Here is a 19,160-nt window from a genome sequence, read left to right on the forward strand (position 1 = left end):
ACTCTATATGAATTGTCACAGATTTCTGAGTTTTCAGATATTCCGAAAATTCATCAGCTCTTTCAGTACTTGCATCAATTAATGTCTTCATTCCACGATCAACAGTAACACTTTCATCTTTAGTTAAAAGTTTACTACAAATAAAACAAAACTGCGACATTTTTATTTATTCTAAGTTAAAAGGCACAAATGAGGTTAGGAAATATTAAAGATAAACATAAAACACGTGTTTTCACTACGGAGGAACGTTCCAGACTAATAGTAGGACCGAATCCGAGCCCTGTATCCGAGTATTCCGTCTATTAGGCCTTTGAAAAAAGAGCAGGTATACGACCCTCGCCACGCGGACAATTGAATGGGAGGCAGATGTTGCTCAAGGTTACACTGGCGTAGAAGGTGAAGGGCTGACTTTCTTTCGAGTTAATATTGTATTATTTTGTACGTATAAGTTATATAGACCGATAGAAAGCTATTGAAACTTGTGTTACAGCTCCAGTGATGTATGTACGCGGCGTACTTATGCATATTATGAAGAACACCGTTTTTTCAACTTTTTGAATGATTATATCTCGGAAACGGTGACTCTTACAGAGAAAAGTATAGAGACAATTATTATAGATAATTGCACGATCTACAATTATTGTCTAAGCTATTTTTATGATAAAACTTACCATTCGGCTGAAAAACACAAAAAACCCATTTTTGCCACCTTTGACCTTGAATAAAATTTTTTCCAGGCACGGGATGTATGGTGACTTTTCACAGTTCATTTATAATGGTGTTCCGAACATTCGTACGAATTTTCAGCTCTATCGGAATTATTGTAACCGTACCCCTATTTTTTGGGCTAAGTTGACCGGACTAAATTTGCGTTAGATTTAAGATCTCTTGGCGACAGAATTCTTTCGCGACTTTCGTGAAAATTGCGTCCTTGCGCGCCGAGCGTGGCGCAGCACTGTGTACTTCGCGTTTATTAACTCTCGTACTTAATGCTCTATTAATTCTTCAACTCTGACTGTTATTGCGAATCCTATTATTCGACTAACAAGGGGAGGACCAGGTAGTGCCCTCACCGATTTAAATAAATTTTTAATATGTTGTAGGGTTAACCCCCCACTAATTAATGGTAAAGTGGCACGATGCAATACTCGAGCATTCGCAAGATATTCGCATCGAAATTTACTTATTTAGTCCATTCGCCAGGTTGATTGAGCATTTTTATCGAGGTTGATGGCTTAAGTTAATGTTTTTTTTATGTTTTTTGGGTCGTAGAACAAGAATCTGTAAATAGTTTTTTCGTAAGACGATGCAATAAAACATTATTAACAATTTATTTGTTTAAATTGCCCTAGCGATCAAACTATACATCCTATAAAAAAATGAACTCGAGAAAATTTGTTCCTCTTTTCACGACGAACAAAATGGCGTTCGAATTTTTCCAAAATCTTCATTATTGACGGAAATATGTCAATTTTTAGGTAATTACTGCCTACGCGTCGCGGAGTACCCTAGGAGCAAAAAAGGATAAAAAAGGAGTAAAAAAAATAAATCAAATTAAAATTAAAAGAGCAAAACTCGTGTGGTACAATTGAGCGCGAGCGCGCACGCCTAGGGTACTCCGCGACGCGTAGGCAGTAATTACCTAAAAATTGACATATTTCCGTCAATAATGAAGATTTTGGACAAATTCAAACGCCATTTTGTTCGTCGTGAAAAGAGGAACAAATTTTCTCTAGTTTATTTTTTTATAGGATGTATAGTTTGATCGCTAGGGCAATTTAAACAAATAAATTGTTAATAATTTTTTATTGCATCGACTTACGAAAAAACTATTTACAGATTCTTGTTCTACGACCCAAAAAACATAAAAAAACATTAACTTAAGCCATCAACCTCGATAAAAATGCTCAATTGACCTGGCGAATGGACTAAATAAGTAAATTTCGATGCAAATATCTTGCGAATGCTCGAGTATTGCATCGTGCCACTTTACCATTAATTAGTGGGGGGTTAACCCTACAACATATTAAAAATTTATTTAAATCGGTGAGGGCACTACCTGGTCCTCCCCTTGTAAGTAACTTTCACTAGTCATTTATTTGCTTTATTATTTCGTGCTTATTTGTATTACTTCGTAATCGGGTATATTTTCTGTCTCTCGTGCCATTATATGTAATTTCAGTTATGTCCGATATTTCTACTTTATTATCTCGCGCTCATTTCTATTGGGACAAGTTCGATCTTGTAATTGATATTCTTTCCGGTTAGTTTCTCTAACTCCGTTAATTTAACCTGTGTTACTATCATTTCATGACTGCCTTATTTAATAATCACTCTCTTTTCTGATTTCCGCGAGTCAATAATTCTTTATTTCCAAATTATACCAACAACTGTCACCGATGATTTCACAATATGACTAATTTATAATAAACCTTGCTATGAATCCTTATTAATTTTCTGAGTGTGTGATTTACGATATCGATATGAAACATGAGCAAATCATATACCGAAATGGCAGCCAGCTCCCTAACTAAAAGAGAAAATGAAGAAAAAATCAAGGAAATTTAACCCTCCGTATGTGTACATGAGTCTACGGCGGCGTGGCGTCCGAGCAAAAATGTCTGCTTGTAAAACTTGCAAGTCTGCTAGAAATATTAAATAAGGGATGTTTATCAAAATGACTATAAAATCGTCAACTACAATTTAGACAAATGTTTTGTAAATTTTTTCAGATTTTTTAAAAATACTTTAGATAGGGAAAAATAGAGTCAAACGTGACAGACCCACATATGCACTGGGAAAGTAGCGGAAAACGTGTGTACACAGAGGGTTAATTTAGTACTAAATAGTAATTTAAATGTACCAACCTCTGCTGGATCGATAACATTTTCATGGCCAATTGCTGCCTCTATGCCCATTAACAATAATAACAATATTAATCGTTCTTCTATTTCTAGCAGAGGAGTACTGCTTGCACCTCCTCCTCCTGTACCTCCCTGATAACTTTTTAATTTTACCGCCTTTGCTTTAACATCAACGCGCTAGTCTCGCCATGACTATAAAGTATAGAACATTATTATTATAAAAGTGATAACTATAAATCATGTACTATTTAATATAGGGGAGACCGGGGCGAAGTCGGCCCTGGGGCGGAGTCGTTTTTGCAATTATCTCGAAATCTGTATGTTGTATGAACTCGCTATTAATCCTGTAAACGCGGCTTATGGTGCCCACGTGACCAACGGAGTTTAGTGAGGTTACGTGCTATGTTGTAATTCTTATCGAAGCAAACGTGTTTTCGCAGGTCGAAAGTAAAATTTCTTCCGCGTCGAAAGTTTGTAATATCTTAAGTATTATTGTCTCTCCGAATCTCAAAGTAAGTGATTCTAAAGAGTAATGCATGCTGAACACGAATCCAGTGCAGTTTTTTTATTTTCATTGATTTCTATTATTTTATAAGCGACCAAACCTAAAACTTGTGTTCGGGGCAAAGTCGTGACCAAGCCAAAACGAAGTCAAGAAAGCTAAATAATATGTGCTGCGTATGCTCGGAGATAATAGAAAACAGAGCCGATGAAAAACAGTGCATTTCGTGCAGGCGTAAGGCACACAACGAGTGCGTGCGCTCGTCAGACTCTGTTTTTACATGCTTTAACTTTTAGCGAAAAAGAAAATTGATTTTCTTGAAATTATTTTCCGCTTTCCATTTTTCTACTAAAAAACAATGAATAAAGTGTATTCTATTATTTTTTATGATCAAAATTATGTATCTTTATTTAAAATGCAGTCCGAGAATGAAGACACGACTCCGCCCCGGGAATTTTGACTTTTCGATTTTTGCACCTTTGTCGTTTTTACTCTATACCGGTTAAACAAAGCGACGTACACCAAAAATGCCTATATAAATTTTGTAGCCAAGGGTTCACTCTTTACAATGGTATAGGGGAGACCAGGGCTAAAACGTCTACGGGGTAAATACGTCTAATCAAATATCTCGGAACCTGTATATTGTGCGAACTCGCTATTAACATTGTAAACGCTGCTTATAGTACCCATGTGACCAACGGAGTTTCGGCAGGTTACCTGCCGTGTTATGATTTTTACGAGGGCAAACGTGTTTTCGAAAGGTGAAAGTTACATTTTCTGCGCGTAAAAATTTTGTAATATCTGCAATAATATTTGCTCTCCAAATCTCGAGGTACGTGATTATAAAGAGTAATGTGTAGTTTTTTCATTATCGTTGATGTCTAATATTTCGTGGGCGATCAAACCTGAAACTTGTGTTTGGGGCTAATCGGTCAGTAAGCAGTCCGGGTGCATTTCCAAGGCATTTTCGGGCTCACTGCATATGAAATATGGATGAGACGGGAATTACAACCGTTCAGACACCGAATAGAGTCATCGGACGTCGAGGAGTGAAACAAGTCGGGCGAGTGACTTCTGCGGAAAGAGGAACCCTCGTAACTATTTTTTAATAATGTTTCGCATAAAAATTTTAAATAAATTTTTATATTTTTCTCTTAAAAAACAATTATTGCATGTATCCTATTATTTTTTAGGATTAGATGTACGTATATGTATTGAAAATGCAGTGCAGACTGTTATACTCCGGCATTTTTGAGATTTCAATTTTTCCACCGTTGTCGTTTTTGCTCTATACCGGTTAAACAAAGCGACGTAGACAAAAATTTCCTATATAAATTTTGTAGCTAAAGGTTCACTCTTTACAGTGGTATACCCCATTTAACTACAATTATTTATTTAGTTGTTAAAAATCGGCACCGAAAAAAAACGGACTGTTTAGCCCCGGTCTCTCCTACTATATTTCACTAAAATGATTTATTTTGTTGTTAAAAATCGGCACCGAAGAAATAAGGCCGATTTCGCCCCGGTCTCCCCTACATATATAAATGTTACAATTCTAGTCCTTACTTTAATCCATTTATCGACAGTTTTTGTAGTCCCGTTTCCACAATTATTGAGACTATCGGAAAGTTGCTCCCACAGCATTCTACTTCTTTTCTTTGCGTCTGTACCTTGCACTCGATTCTGTGCAAGATCTGGGTGTTCCTCCATAAATTGCAACAACAAAAGTCGCTGCTCAGATGTAGTCTTTTTGCGTTTCTATTTTACAAAAAAGATAACATTTAAATATATATAGGACATAAATATACGTAATGTATATAATATGTATAATATATATAATATATATAATATATATAATATATATAATATATATATATATATATATATAATATATATAATATATATAATATATATAATATATAATATATATAATATATATAATATATATAATATATATAATATATATAATATATATAATATATATAATATATATAATTGTTTGAGATCACGAGTGCATCGTAGCGTGCATCGGTCTCGTCAAATGAAAGGGCACAATGCGCGTGCCTTCTCTGTATTATAAGTTCATCGTTTCAATAAAATCCTAATCCTAATATGTAAGTTCTGAATACTTTGCAGTATAACGTGGGTTTCTCTAAAGGCATTTCGCAATCGATAACTCAAAACGTTTCCAGAACGCTGTTTTCATGTCCTTACGCGATGGAGAAACCCACGCTATAAACAGTCACCGGTGTGACAAACAACAACATTGCTAACGGCCGGTTAGCAATGTTTCGTCTCGCGTCAACGCGATGCGGTGACGTAGGCAGCCGATTGCCAATCAGGTGCGACTCAATGCGTGTCATAGCCCTTTGCCGCCAATCACAAGGGAAAATCGGAGGTCACCGCCAACGCTTCAAAACAATTGGTTATTGCGAGAAGAAGCTCCCGTATAAAAGAGCTTGCTTCGTCGCGCACCCGGCTCTTTGTCAAAAGTCAATCGCATAGAATCAACGCTCGCTAAACCGCTTAACTACGCTAGTTAACACCGCTGTGTACACCGCCTTGAGTTCGCTCCTCGCTATCGCGCTCGCGAACCCGCTTTCTCCACCGCTGCATGCCGTACTAACATCTGTGCGCGCGTTTACGGCTTCTTGCTTTGCTAAAAGTAAAGGAACACTGTATCCATTGTATATATTGAGACTTTATTGTAATATACTTATTTTATTGGACTTATACGTATTTGACTTGTGTGAACCGCTTTCCTCGTGGTCGTCTTCCTCGCGCCATCAATCGCGCCTTCGCGCACTCTCGCACAATAATATATATAATATATATAATATATATAATATATATAATATATATAATATATATAATATATATAATATATATAATATATATAATATATATAATATATATAATATATATAATATATATAATATATATAATATATATAATATATATTAAAATGATAATTACAAATAATCATATTTCGGAGCCCATTTTTAATTTATGTATATTTTTTACAGAAATATTTAAAAACATATCGTTGCCGTTCTGTGAAAATTCACTATGTCTAAAAGTAGGGGAGACCGGGGCAAACTCGACACAATTTTTTCAAAGGCAATTTTCAACAATTAATTAAAATTTTCAAGCAAATTTAATGGTATACATTTAAAGAGTGTTCCTTCAGGTACAAAATTGCTTAAGGAAATTTTGCTATACATTGCTTAGTTTTGCCCCCAGGAAAGGAAAAGTGACCCAAAGACAAATTTTCAAATTAAAAAATGCCGAGGCAAACTTGACACTTTGCCTGATCGACACAATTTGATCTGGAACTTATTTTTTATTGTCTGAAACTAAACATACATTGTTTATCGTGTATTTAAAAAGTACAAAAATTCGGAATTAAGTAAAACAATCGTTGGAAATAATGAGAACAGAAATTGTTAAACATTCAATTATTTTCATCTAAACTCATGTCTGAAAAACAATTTATGCAAATAAATTCGCGATTAGACGTGCACACACATTTGTCATGGGCTATATAGCTGCATGATAAGCATCGTTTGTTATTGGGAGCTGATAAAACGGCGTGGTGTCGACTTTGCCCCAAACGTCGTTTTTCACTTTTGTTACTCCAAAAATATAAAAATTTTGAAAATATGCAAAAACTATTATCGGATTCGTATAAAGCATCAAATTTCCTATCAAAATCACTTACCGGTAGATTCGCAAGAGTAAAGCTTGATAAAAGAGTAGAAATTTTCGAGAAATCAGAAAAATTACTTTTTACCATCAAAAACGCTTGTCGCGCTAAACATTACACCATAACTCAGAATGTCACCAAATTCCGTTGATAATACTGGCACATAAAGACGCATTTACAGTAGGAAAGGCAAGTTTCTACGATAGATTTAAATTGGCAAAAAGCCTAGTGTCAAGTTTGCCCCGGTCTCCCCTACTGTTTTGAGGAAAACGCATTTTATTAGATTTTTTATTTTTTTTTAAATTTTTTTACGGCATATTAAATAAAGGTTAACGAATTAATTTATTAAGTCTTGTGCACTTCTCTATCATTATTTCAGTAATATTATTAATAAGATAAATATTTAATATATATATATATATATATATATATATATATGAGGATATAGTATCAAATGAATATGAGCTTTCTGATGAAAGTATCGCAGTCGAAAGAGATAAGCAATATTGCAGAAAATAATCCAGATGACGCATCAAATAGTATTGATTTTAAGATATTTTTAAGCTAATGGGCTGTTAAAGAACATATTTTGCAATTATCATTGCGCTCTTTGTTACAAGGAATTAAACAATATACATGTAAAACAACCTTGCTTCGAAACGCGGATCTAGCTCGCGGCTGGGCTGGGTTCGAAGGAGGTGCGGAGGAACGGACGCGAGGCGAGGTTTGGCAAAATGAAGTGTATCGTGGTTAGCAATAACGTAACAGAGTTTATTCTATAATGAACGGTCGCGATATTTACAACGGGTTGAGAATACAGTTTAACAGTCGCGGTATGCACAACGGTGCGATGAGCGCGGGACACCGAGTCAGGGCGCACGCGGTGCGCGCGAGAAGAAAAGAGTGACAATGCTCGTGGGGTGGCACTAGCGGCCGGATGCACGTGTGTTGCGATCGTGACGGGCGATCGGCTCGTCGCGGGCGGCGCGAAGTAAAGCGCGGTGCGCACGGGCGCGGATACGGCGACGAGATCGCTGTAATTCGGCGCGTTAGGCGGCAGGATAATTCTGGCGCGAGTCCGGCCACCGAGAAGCACTCTGTGGAGGCAGAGTACGGGGCTCTACCCCCGAGGCAGGCTACAAGCGTCTAGAGACGGGGCGGTATCCGGTGAGAAGCGCTCGGTGGAGGCAGAGAAGCGCTCTGCCCCCGTTCGGATAACTCCGTGTGCAAGGAAGCCGGTCGTGTATCGAGAAGCGCTCGGTAAAGATAGAGTATGCCAGAGGCTCTCTACCTTCGTTCTGACTAGCGGGTGCGTGGTGTAAGAAAGCTGGTCGTCTATCGAGAATCGCTCGGCGAAGACAGAGAGTGCCGGAGGCGCTCTACCTTCGTTTTGACTAGCGGGCGCGTAGTGGAAGAAAGCTGGTCGTCTATCGAGAATCGCTCGGCGAAGACAGAGAATGCCGGAGGCGCTCTACCCTCATTCTGACTTGCTAGAGAGATGCGGTAATTCAGGATCGGTGCGGTCGGTCGGAACGTTGATCAGGAAATCGCGCTGTGTGTTAAAAGTGCTCGCGTTATATAGGCGTCGCGGCGGCGTTACAGAGTAGCGGGGATAGCGGCGGCGATCGCGAGCGCCGGGATGGTGCGGCGGAACGGTCGGGAGTGACGGCGTCCCGACGCCGCGATCGCGCTCGGCGGTCTTCGGCCGCCTTCGGCACCGCTCGACGCGTCGAGGCGGTTGCCGCGGTAAGCCCGTTCGCGGACTTCCTAACGTTATATGCTAAGCGTTAAAAATGATGTGGGCACAACGTGCCCTGTCTTCGCCCTGCGGGTGGTCGGCCGGGCGGCCTCGGCGGGGTGTTATGCCGGAACAATGCATTTTTCGGAGTGCATCGTTACATCACCCCCCCTCCTTGAAAAGCGCGAACTTGGCGCTCTACGTCTTCGGCTTTATTTCGCGGATGGTACGGACGGAGCCGGTCGCATTGAAACGGATGTGCCATCTCTTCCCCCGGGATCGCATCTTGTGCTGGCGCGACACGTGAGCGTGAAAATGCGGCACCCAAATAATATGCCCGTCTTCCACCTCTACCGGGATCGGGGGTGGTGGCTGCGATCCCTCTGCCCGTCGGGGTCGTGTGTCGGCCGGGGCTGGTCGCGGCGGAGGGAGCGCGGGGGCCCTTGCCGTGACTGGTTCCGGCGGTGGTGTGTCGTGCCGGTCGTTGAAAGCGGCGGAGGGCTCGTTGCGGCCGGCGGTTTGTTGGCCGGTGCCGGTGGCGGTGCCAGGGCCTCGGTTGTTGGACAACCGGGTAAGACCGTGAGTTTCAGGTTGGTCTTCTGGATACTCTTGATCGTGGGTAGCGGCTTCTTCCGGCTTAGTGGAGGTGGCGGGGTGGTGAGCCACTCCATCTTTCGCCGTTGCTGTCCGTCCGAACGCTGCACCGCGCAGCCGATCGTCGACACAGGTTTACGGGTTGGCGGTGCGACTGCGGGTTTAGCGACGGCGGCGGTGGCGGCGGCGGCGGCGGCAGAGCCCGGGGCAAAGAGCCTCGTCCAGGTCGTGCCGAATCCTGGGTGGGCCGGGTCGTATTCCACCGGCTCTGCCAGGATCTTCTCTATCTCGGCGAGGATATCGCTCTCGATGCTCGACTTGCTTGGATCGGTTTCCATGGCTCGTCTGTGAGCTCTCTTTCTAAATACCGACATATTTATTGTATTGTTAATACCATGATATTCCGGAGTGGGGCAATTAGTCGGCTTCGTCGTTGTCCTCCGGATTTGTCCCATTGTTGTTGTTATCCTCGTTATCGACGTCGCTGTTTTCGCCGGCGTCGGTTTCGGCGTCGCTTTCGCTGTCGGTGTTTTCGGTCGCAGGGGAGGGGGCCGATTTCAAATTTTGCACGTGGATATGCCGTATCCACTTGCCGCTTCGGTCGCGCAGATCGACGATTACCGGCGATATTATTCGGCGCACCTCGAGGGGTCCGCGGAACTTTGGCGCGAGCTTCGCGTTAAACGCGGCGGCTTTGTTGGAGAGTGGGTATTCGCGTTTCCACACCCACTCCCCGACTTTCGGTGCCTATTGACGGCGTCGTAAGTTGTAATATTTTTCCTGTCTCTGAAAAGCGCGCGCCAAATGTATCCGTACGAGTTCGTACGCCTCCTCGAGGTGCCGTCGCGTTTCGTCAGGCGGGGCGGCGTCGGTATTCGGGGTGGCCGCTCGGTTGAGTGGGGAGGTCGGTTCGCGGCCGAAAATTAGATACGCGGGGGTATAGCCCGTGGCTTCATGGTGAGCCGTATTGTAGGCGAACTGGAGTTCGGGGATGCGCTCATCCCTGTTACGATGATTCCGGTCGACGTATTGGGATATCATGATTTTTACAACCCGGTTCGTACGCTCGACCGGGTTGCAATGCGGCGCGTGGACCGGCGCGTACACGTGTCGTATGTTATGCGCGACGAGCATCTTTTCTAATTTGCTGGAACGGAGTTGCGTACCGTTATCGGATAAGATCGAGTCTGGGCAGCCGTGGCGGAATACAATGGCTTCGGCGATGTGCGTGGTCACGGCGGAAGCGGTGGCGCGACGCAGGGGCCGCATCTCTAGCCATTTAGAGAAGCGGTCCTGCATTGTCAGGAGCCACGTGTGGCCCTGTTTTGATCGTGGCAGCGGTCCGATTAAGTCGAGTGTGACTTGCTGCCACGGGCGGGTGACGGAGGTGGCGTGCAGCGTTCCCGCCAGTCGGGTTTGCGCGACCTTGTGTCCTAGGCACCGGGGGCAATTTCGGACGTAGTTCGCGATTTCCCGGAACATGCCGGGCCAGTAATATATCCGGGCGATGCGCGCTATTGTCTTCGCGATCCCGAGATGTCCGGCGGAGGGAGCGTCGTGGTTCTGGCGGAGGATTTCGGGGCGTTGTTCCTTGGCCACGCATGCCTTCCACTGGTTTTCGGGCGGGATTTCGTTAAAGTTTAGGTCATGAAATACGTGTCGGTATAACTTTCCGTCTCGGACGTCGTAATCGGGGTGGTCCCGGGGGTTTTCTTGCGCGGCCCGTAACATCCGGCTGTACCACAAACAGCGGGGCGGTGTCGTGACGGCGGCGGTGGTGGGTTGCCGCGACAAGGCGTCCGCGACCCGGTTGAGGGCTCCTTTCCGGTATTTAATCTCTAGGTCGTGCTGTTGGAGCTCGAATGCCCATCGGCCCAGCCTGCCGGTCGGGATGTCTAACTTTTGCAGCCACCGTAGGGACTGGTGGTCGGTGATAACGGTAAAGGGATACCCCTCTAGATATTCACGCATCCGGCGGATCCCCCAGATTACTGCTAGGCATTCGAGCTCGGTTGCGCTATAGTTTCGTTCGGCCTGGTTTAACGTGCGACTCGCGTACGCGATTACTCTTTCCCCCTCTGGGAAATTCTGCGTGAGCACGGCCCCGAGGCCGGTTGTGCTGGCGTCGGTCTGCAGGACAAATCGCCGTGAAAAATCGGGGCAGGCGAGTACCGGCGCGGATGTCAGCGTGTCTTTTAGCTTCTCGAACGCGGTATCTTCCTCTTCCCCCCAGTTCCAGCGGGCGTGTTTTCGCGTGAGCGCGGTGAGCGGCGCGGCGACTGTCGCGAAATCTTGGATGAAGCGCCTGTACCACGACGCTACTCCCAGGAATTGCCGTACTTGCTTAACTGTCTGCAGCCGAGGCCACTGGGCGACTGCCCGGACCTTCTCTGGGTCGGTACGGATCCCTTCGCGATCGACTATGTGCCCGAGATATTGTAGGCTGTCCACGCAGAATTTGCATTTGGCCGGGTTGAGCCGTAAGTTCGCGGCGCGGAGGCGGCGGAAAACTTCGCGCAGTATGCGGAGGTGTTCCTCAAACGTTTTCGTGATTATAATTATATCGTCGAGATACACGAACACGTGTGGCTCGAGTTCCGGCCCGAGCACGGTATCTAGTAGCCGTTGGAACGTCGCGGGGGCGGAATGTAAACCGAAGGGCATGACTTTGAAGTGGAAGAGCCCCTTCCCGGGTACGGTGAATGCGGTGATCGGTCGGCTTGCCGGGGTGAGGGGGACCTGCCAGTACCCGCTCTTAAGGTCGAGCGTAGTCAGGTATTTCGCCCCTCGTAATTTGTCGAGCGTCGCGGTGATTTGGGGGAAGGGGGTAGGCGTCGGTCTCGGTTGCGTCGTTAACCCGGCGAAAATCGATGCAAAATCGGTGGCTCCCGTCTTTTTTTCGTACCACGACGACCGGGGAACTCCATGCGCTTTTTGAGCGCTCGATCACCCCCTCCCATTCCATTTTTTCGACTTCGGCGTTAATGATGGCCTGCATGGCCGGGTTGCGTGGTCGGTACCGCTGCTTAATCGGCTCGATGTTCGTTTTGGCGCGGATATGGTGGGCAGTTTTGTCGGTTGGCCCGGTTATCTGGTCGAAGAGGGGAAGTTCTTCCGCGAGGAACGCTCGGAGCCTCTCCTCCTCGGTCGGGGTTCGCGGGGCGATGCCCTCGGTCACCGCGGTGGCGGGTGTCTGGCTGCGGTGACTCGCGGTGTCCGGCGCGGGAATGGCGTGGCCGAGTTTGGCCCAAAAATCCACCCCGAGTAACATCGCGTTTTTCAGGTTCGGCATAATCGTAAATGAGTGCCAGACGGTCTTGCCGGCGGTCTGAATCGGCAATTGGACGCGGCCGGGCAGCGTTATTAGTTGCCCGTTGGCTAACTGGACTTGCCCTTCGTCCGGCGTTACGGGGAAGCCGAGGGTTTGCGCGAGCTGGGCGGTGTGCTCGTTGACAAACGATATGTCTGAGCCAGTGTCTAGTAGGGCCTCTAACGGGCGGTCGCGGATGCGCGTTTTTAGGTGCGGCCGGGGCGTGAATCTTACGGGGAGGACCGGGGGGCGGCCGGCGTTTCCGCGGTCCCGGTTTCGTTTCCCGGCGGCGGGTGACAGTCTTTTGTCAGTACGCCGTCCTTGCCGCATTGCGAGCAAAACTTCCGTGCGGGGCGGCGGCAGTCGAAGCGCGTGTGGCCGCGTTGCTTGCAACGCCAGCAGCATTCGTTTCGACTGTACACGGCGGCGGTGGCCGGGGGGTCGGTGGCGTTGCTTTTCGTGACGGTGCGCTTTTTATGATTCTGCTGCAATCGCTCGAACTTGCCTGCTCGTTGCTGCAGCTCCGCCTGCGGACGTCGCTTCGCCAGATACGGCTCTGATAATCGGGATGCATGTTTTCGTAGAGCTGCTCGACCTGCTCTTCGGTCGAGTAGCCCCCTGCCCTACGCATGAGGGTTAGCATTTGTGTCGCGTATTTTACATATGATTCCCCGTCTTTCTGTACGCGGTCGCGGATTTCATTTACCAGTTGCAGTCGTTATCGTCGCGGCAGGAATGTCTCTTTAAAATCGGCGATAAAATCTCCCCAGGTCAATCATCCGTCGCAGTTGTTACGGTACCACAGGAGGGCGTCCCCTTTTAGGAGTTCGGGCAGCCCGCGGAGCCAGTGGTCATCGTAGAATTCGTACGCGGCGCGAAGCTCGTCGATCCGTTCTAAGAATGCCCATGAGTCCTTCCCGTCGAAGTGGAGGCCCCATTTTCGCATTTGATTCATTATCTGGGTGGTGGGGGGTCCATCGGGCGGTCGGCCGGAATTATTGTTACGGGGGATGCCGGTATTCCGGTGGGTACGGTCAGCGTTATTGGGGAGGCGTCGGACGCGTTCGTCGGTATTCCGGTGGGCACGGTCAGGGTTAGCGTGGGGGCGTCGGACGCGTTTGCCTGGAACTGCTCGGGGTGGGCGTCGATAAAACGATTTAATCGGCGGCGTACATCGTCGAGATTGCCCTCGGTGTCGAGTCCGAGTGAGTTTAGTTCGGTTATCAAGTCGGGCTTACTTAGCCTATAGAAATACTCCTTCATTTTGCCGGTTTCCTGGGTCAGGTCCCTGTTCGGGCGCCATAAAACAACCTTGCTTCGAAACGCGGATCTAGCTCGCGGCTGGGCTGGGTTCAAAGGAGGTGCGGAGGAACGGACGCGAGGCGAGGTTTGGCAAAATGAAGTGTATCGTGGTTAGCAATAACGTAACAGAGTTTATTCTATAATGAACGGTCGCGATATTTACAACGGGTTGAGAATACAGTTTAACAGTCGCGGTATGCACAACGGTGCAATGAGCGCGGGACACCGAGTCAGGGCGCACGCGGTGCGCGCGAGAAGAACAAAGTGACAATGCTCGCGGGGTGGCACTAGCGGCCGGATGCACGTGTGTTGCGATCGTGACGGGCAATCGGCTCGTCGCGGGCGGTGCGAAGTAAAGCGCGGTGCGCACGGGCGCGGATACGGCGACGAGATCGCTGTAATTCGGCGCGTTAGGCGGCAGGATAATTCTGGCGCGAGTCCGGCCACCGAGAAGCACTCGGTGGAGGCAGAGTACGGAGCTCTACCCCCGAGGCAGGCTACAAGCGTCTAGAGACGGGGCGGTATCCGGTGAGAAGCGCTCGGTGGAGGCAGAGGAGCGCTCTGCCCCCGTTCGGATAACTCCGTGTGCAAGGAAGCTGGTCGTGTGTCGAGAAGCGCTCGGTGAAGATAGAGTGTGCCAGAGGCTCTCTACCTTCGTTCTGACTAGCGGGTGCGTGGTGTAAGAAAGCTGGTCGTCTATCGAGAATCGCTCGGCGAAGACAGAGAGTGCCGGAGGCGCTCTACCTTCGTTTTGACTAGCGGGCGCGTTGTGGAAGAAAGCTGGTCGTCTATCGAGAATCGCTCGGCGAAGACAGAGAATGCCGGAGGCGCTCTACCCTCGTTCTGACTTGCTAGAGAGATGCGGGAATTCAGGATCGGTGCGGTCGGTCGGAACGTTGATCAGGAAATCGCGCTGTGTGTTAAAAGTGCTCGCGTTATATAGGCGTCGCGGCGGCGTTACAGAGTGGCGGGGATAGCGGCGGCGATCGCGAGCGCCGGGATGGTGCGGCGGAACGGTCGGGAGTGACGGCGTCCCGACGCCGCGATCGCGCTCGGCGGTCTTCGGCCGCCTTCGGCACCGCTCGGCGCGTCGAGGCGGTTGCCGCGGTAAGCCCGTTCGCGGACTTCCTAACGTTATATGCTAAGCGTTAAAATTGATGTAGGCACAACGTGCCCTGTCTTCGCCCTGCGGGTGGTCGGCCGGGCGGCCTCGGCAGGGTGTTATGCCGGAACGATGCATTTTTCGGGGTGCATCGTTACACATGTAAACACTGCAGTTTTAACATACTGTTAGATCCAAGAACTCTTATACATACTCCTAGAAGTAGTATTGTAGAGAATTGTGCTGGTGGTCAATATTATCATTTTGGATTGAAAAAAGTGATACTAACAATGATACCATTACTTTCGCAAAATATTACAGATATCAAAATATCGATAAATGTTGATGGATTACCATTATCAAAATCATCATAACAACAATTTTGGCCGATTTTTTTATCCATAGCTGAATCTAAAAAGGTTTTTATTATTAAAATTTATTATGGAACACAAAAACCATCAGATTTGAATGAATTTTTTGCTAAAGTGGATAAAGCAAAGATATTATATGAAGAAGGAATCATTATTAATAACACAAATGTGTCATGTATGATACATTCTATTATATTCGATGCACCAGCAAAAGCATTTGTGTTGCAAATAAAAAGACATAACAGTTATTCCAGTTGTACAAAGTGTATAACTGAAGGTGTTAAAGCGGGATCTTTTCAGAAGCCACCCCAGTGTGGTAGATTACTACGAGAAAGACACGGAGACAAAGTTCACCATTTTCAGTTATAACCGATCAGAATTAATACATATATTATCATAAAAATACATTAATGTAATATTCTACAATTAATTCAAACCAATTTAAAATACACAAACATAGTCAAATCAATGACATAAGTTAATATGAAAGATTAATATGAAAGTAAAAGAAAATGAACCGAATATTTAAATAGTAAAGTTAATTGACCAAGAAAATAGCAATATTAATTAAAGCATATTAAATCACATAAATTTGATAATTAATCAATGTATACCATAAACTTTAGAATCGCGTAGAATTAAATGATTTAATAATTGAAGAAATGAATGAGTTACGATAATTTAATAATTGAAGTAACAAACGCGTTACGACTTCACAAATAATTGCGATTATGTAGTATTGTAGTTCTCTGGCTTCATCGTACTTCAAAATAAACCTCGTTCATAATGACAGATGTATCACACGATGTGGCGTAACGATTCCGAATGAGTCAGATGTAACATACCTTGTTGAGTTTCCTTGCGTGTAAGTCCCGTGTAGTTCCACGGTCGACACAAGGCGAGGCACGGGCCTCTGGTTACTTATAATGTGGTCACGCTTACGTGGGAAGCAGGCAGCTTATAATGTTTCAAATGATTTAAACTCTTCTCAATTATCTTTCGTTTGACTCTTGTTTATTATCTACTCGCACGGCGAGCAATGCTTCGTATTGAAATGAGTTTCAGAGGCGATGGTAGGATTGAGAGTGAGTGATCCTCCGATTCGAGGAATTATAAATAACCGTGAATCGTCAGTGAGCGACACCTGAGGTTCCAGGAATTGACGGAATCTCACGATCGCTTTCAAATAATCGTTCTTAACGACGTATGACTCGATAAAATGATCGCGCTATACATCCTCGAGCCGTAATAAATATAAGGAATACGAAACATACCTTAAGTCAAAGGATGCGCTGTTAGGGGATAAATCGTCATGATCCAGTTGGATCCTCTCATTCACTCGGTTGTAAGGCGAGGAATGCCGTGAAATCTCCGTAGAACGAAAAGGTGAGAGCCTCCCAGGATCCGTAAGGAACCTGCGTCTCGATTCGATGCTACGATCGAAAATGGTAATGCCTCAGATGACGGAAAGCACACATTACCATTTTGGCAATGCCTCAGATGACTGAAAGCACACATTGCCAACGAGCGGAAATGGCAATGCCTCAGATGACTGAAAGCACACATTGCCATTTACACGATTATCTCCAGCCTTTCCCGTGGTCCAGGCTGGACGAATAATCCGTGTGACTTCTGTGCATATAACGCCTAATATGCTTGTTCGCTTACGTGAACTCGCAACAAGATGTCGTACGTCACGGACGTCGGTCGTACTCCTGGTCTGCACGACACCTCCGATTCACCAGGTAGCAGGAAATCCTCAGATTAGATAGCGTAGGCGGAAGTCCGTCAGGTCAGTTCGGGATATCAAGGAAAGCAGAGTTTTCACGTAACAAGCAACAAGGACCGTACTACTTCTTACTCGTATAAATTTTCATTCAAGAGTGCGAGAAAATCAATACCATATCTCAGTCTTTTTTTATTATTGATTTATTAATTTTGCAAACGTCGTTGCTAATGTGCCAGTCACGTACGTTACCATGTGCTAATCGCACATGCCTTCAATCATGTCATACAACATACGAGACGAGTTTCACGCGTTTGATTTCACGCCCCTGACTCCTCTCGCATCGCGAACTTTAAACAGAAGGCAGTTACATTAGAAATAAAATATGTTTTCCTGAAATAAATGCACAACTACGAACAGATAAAGATTTTTGTTTGAGGAAGAATAAAAATTATCATATTGGGTATTCAGCTCTTTTAAAGCTACCAAATTTTGATTTTGTGAAAAATGTACCTTTGGATTTTATGCATCTTATATGCTTAGGAGTCATGCGCAAATTATTATATATGTGGTTATTTGGAGACCTTGAAGTTCGTTTACAACATAGGAAAGTTGAAGCAATATCATTACAGCTGGAAGATGTATTAAAATTACATATGCCATGCGAATTTGTACGTAAACCAAGATCACTTGCCTTTTGTCAAACTATGGAAGGCAACAGAATTTTGTGTAAAACGTACTATCATATACAATTTAGTGCAGTGTTTAAACTTCTTCGAAAGGATTTATATAATCACTAGCTGGTTACTCGAGGCTTCACCCGGGCGTCTTTTTTTTTAAACGACTTTATTTGTGTTATTACATTCTAGCTAATCTTATCCACCAATATGTGATTCATAAATACATATTTTCAATAACTTTCCACATCACCCATGAGGTACCTACTATATATTATTAACGCGTTTTTTTTAGTGGTATCCCCAGTATTTTAAATTCTTTAAAAGAGTCGTACTTACAAGTGGTTTTTCCTGTTCAGATTTTCCTAATCAACCAAATCTTAAAGAATTATACAGGGTGTTCCGTAAGTCGAGGTAAATCGCTCAGGAGATGAATGGGGAACCAAAAACAAGAAAGAAAGTTGATACAAACATAGATAGGTCCGAAAATGCGTTGTTTTCGAGTTATCGCCATTTTTATGTTAAAATTTGAAATTGCTTTGTTTTCAAATTTTGTTGTCAAAATTGAAACATGAGATAATTTTTATGAGTTTCATAACGTAACTAAAGTCAAATAAAAGTTGCGGACTGCTTTAGCACTACCCAGGATGCACTACGTGGAGGTACAACCCGCTTAGGATCCTTTGGCAGAGATCAGTACCCCTATTCTGTAATTCTTAACGACAGTGTCGTTATCGTTATGTCGTCGTTGCGCAGGTATACTATATGGAAAAAAAGTTGCGCAACGACGATATAACAATACCGATACTGTCGTTAGAGTTACAGAATAGGGCTACTGGACTCCACAGTTCGTCACTTTTGTGATATTTAGTGACTCCAAACCCTTTCTGCCGTGTGTGCGTGCGTGCGTGCGTGCGTGCGTGCGTGCGTGCGTGCGTGCGTGCGTGCGTGTGTGTGTGTGTGGGGGGGGGGTGTGTGTGATTGAAAGAGTATGTACAAATTATATGAGATGTTCGAAATAATCTCCTTCTGCATGAATGCAAGCTCTAAGCCTTCTTTCTAAGGAGTTCCGAACTTTTTGTAGCACTTTCGGGTTTACTCTAATGTTTTCAAATTCAACACACACACACGCGCGCGCGCGCGCGCACACACACACACACACACACACACACACACACACACACACACACACACACACGGCAGAGAGGGTTTGGAGTCACTAAATACCACAGGAGTGACGAACTATGGAGTCCTGATCTCTGCCAAGG

General features: G+C 45.2%; 1 pseudogene; it reads left to right on the forward strand.

Annotated features, from left to right (window-relative positions):
• Positions 1-7,128: 7,128 nt before the first annotated feature.
• LOC139782607 (uncharacterized) lies at positions 7,129-18,310 on the forward strand (annotated as a pseudogene).
• Positions 18,311-19,160: the final 850 nt, after the last annotated feature.

Source organism: Temnothorax nylanderi, unplaced genomic scaffold (assembly GCF_030848795.1).
Source record: "Temnothorax nylanderi isolate EJ_2023f unplaced genomic scaffold, tnyl_v1.0 TNYL_tig0428_pilon, whole genome shotgun sequence".
Classification (NCBI taxonomy): domain Eukaryota; kingdom Metazoa; phylum Arthropoda; class Insecta; order Hymenoptera; family Formicidae; genus Temnothorax; species Temnothorax nylanderi.